A 2,526-nucleotide genomic window follows, 5' to 3' on the forward strand; every position below is an offset into this window, starting at 1 on the left:
ACTATAAAACATTTATGTAGATGAGAGCCAGACCTTGGAAGATGAAGCAATGATACAGGGTCTGGGTCGCATACTAAGACCACCAATCTAGCCCTGCCTGGACTTCTTAACTATTACTTGAGAATTCAATATGCTTCTTAATGAACCCAATGTTGGTTGGATCTCTGCAGCGGCTGTCCCTACAAGAATTGAGTTAGATATCTGGGCACAGTAGTCCACAGTTGTAATCCCACTTATTATGAAAACAGAGGTAGGAAAGATCACAATTTGAGGTCAGCCTAGGCAGAAATTTAGGAACATCCTATATCAAGAAACAAACTGGGTATGTTGAATGGTGCTATACTGCTGTGGATAATTACATCTATACAGAAGATGTAAGTAGAAAGATGACTCTCCAAGCAAGGCTAAGAAAAGGACTAGATGCTATCATTAAGAATAACTGCAGGGGGCCAGGAGTTTGGCCTAGTGGTAGGGTGCTTGCCTAGCATGCATGAAGGCCCGGGTTTGATTCCTCAGTACCACATACAGAGCAAAAAGAAAGCCAAAAGTGGTGCTGAGGCTCAAGTGGTAGAGCTCTAGCCTTGAGAAAGTCCAAGGACAGTGCTCAGGCCCTGAGTTCACCCCTGGGACTGGAAAAAAAATAAAGGAAGGAAGAAAGAAAGAAAGGAAGGAGGGAGGGAATGAACCAAAGAGAGAAGAAAAGAAAGAGAAAAAGGAGAGAGAAGTTAAAATGGGTGTGGTGGTACATGCTTATGATCCCCACAACCCAAGAGTTGGAGGTAACCCATCACTGTTCAAAGCTCGCCTGAATCAAATTGTCACGAGATCCTACCTAAAAACAAAATAACAGAAAAAAAGAGATGAGACTCAAATGACAGCATTTCAAGCTGGAGGGATTCAGTTCATTCCTGAATACTGCCCCACAATGGTAGCTACAAAGAGTCCTGAAGTCAAATTGAAATGATGACCCCTACAGGTCTGCAGCTAGACAATATACTTAAGCTCTAGTGGAGAGGTGGATGGACCCTCTTCCCCTGTGGTGCTGTTCCACCCATGTTCTTCCCAGGGGCCCAGCCTGGAGAGGCAGTTGCTGCCCAAGGGAAGCTGCTCTTGTGTGAAAGAGGAAGAACTCATGACCAGAGATCATCGTGAGGCCCCTTCAAGGTGACATTCCTAACTACACTTTCATTTCTACTTTATCCCACAGACCAAACCAAGTGACATATGCAAGCCCAAATTCGGGGAATGGGAAAAGACAGTGCATCCTTGATGAGACAGTGGATGCTGGGAGAGGCAAGAAGCAGAAGTAATTCTATCTCAGTGTGCAATGAGCCTGAGTTTGGGACTGCTCTTGCAGTGGTTCACAGTGTAGTAAAGGAAGTGCCTATCATTGTGGGGACTGTCCTCTGTGAGCTCAGGGACCCTGACAAAGCAAGAACCACATCTTTCTCTCCACACAGCGCCTGCTCCCAATCACCAATGCTTAGCACCACGCCCTGCACTAGGTATTAATAATAATAGTCTTGACAGTGAGAGTATTTTCAAAGTGTCTAGCTTACCTTAATTTCTGCCTTCCCCAGACACTCTGATTTTTTTCCAAGCCTACAGGGGAGAAAAAATAAAATGATTAATCCTAAATAATCTCAAAGACAGCAGACACAGTGGAAAAGGGTGGAGAGTACATATTAGAGATCCCCTAGTCCCTCAAAGCATTCACTGTCAAGTCACCAGTGATCTGGCTGTGCCAGGCTTGACCAGAAATTCTATCCTTTTGCCAAGATGTCCCCAGAAATTCTTTCTTTCTCACCTTCTTTACAAAGGGTTTAACATGAAGAGAACACTGTATGATCTTGTCTATCTTTTTTCCTGTTCAACTATCCACTGTTCCCAACACACTTCGACTCACCTAACCTAAAACCTAGAGGGGGGGGCAGATTCTCACTCCTGGCAGAATAATTGAACTGCCAGACCCCAGAGAGGGAAGGGACACACCCTAACAGAAGCCCAGGGACACAGGACTCAGGACACAGGGGCTCCGGATCAAAGGAGCTTGCCTTATATAATTGGCCTGTTCCCGGCCACCCGGGGTGCCTGCATTCTAACCTCTCTCCAGCCCAGGCCCAAGGCTGCATTTGACCTCAGCAGCACTGGGCCTGGCACCTCCTGTCCTGCCCTTTGCTGACTGCAAGGTGCTCCCTCTTTCCAGTTTCTCACTGCATCTTTACAAAGATCAGCGTCTCCTCTTCCATGGGAAGGAGACGTGGTCAGAAGAGGGACGGAGGTCCCCGGGCTCTGTGCTGGAGGCGCCGAGGAGGGGCTGACAGGCCAGGGACACCCAGGAGGGTGCGTTAGGCCCAGGGGAGCCTCAGGGCGATCTTCAGGGAGAAGGGACAGACCAAGCAGGTGTGGCTCAGGCTCCAGAGAACCCAGCCAGGGGCAGGCTGGGACCTGGGTCCCGGTTCTGCCCACAGGGTGGCGCCATGGCCCTCGGGGAGGAGACGGAGGAGGGCTGGTCATCGCCCCAAC

At 48.6% G+C, this 2,526-nt stretch overlaps 1 protein-coding gene across 1 annotated transcript in view; it reads right to left on the bottom strand.

Annotated features, from left to right (window-relative positions):
• Positions 1-2,526, bottom strand: part of LOC150050782 (leucine-rich repeat-containing protein 37A2-like) — a 106,867-nt gene that overhangs the window by 103,988 nt on the left and 353 nt on the right. Inside the window, 1 exon segment of the mRNA XM_090349364.1 lies at positions 1,560-1,602. The gene's annotated coding sequence lies outside the window, so the exon portion shown is untranslated.

This window comes from Megascapheus bottae, chromosome 17 (assembly GCF_031878675.1).
Source record: "Megascapheus bottae isolate mThoBot1 chromosome 17, mThoBot2.hap1, whole genome shotgun sequence".
Classification (NCBI taxonomy): Eukaryota; Metazoa; Chordata; class Mammalia; order Rodentia; family Geomyidae; genus Megascapheus; species Megascapheus bottae.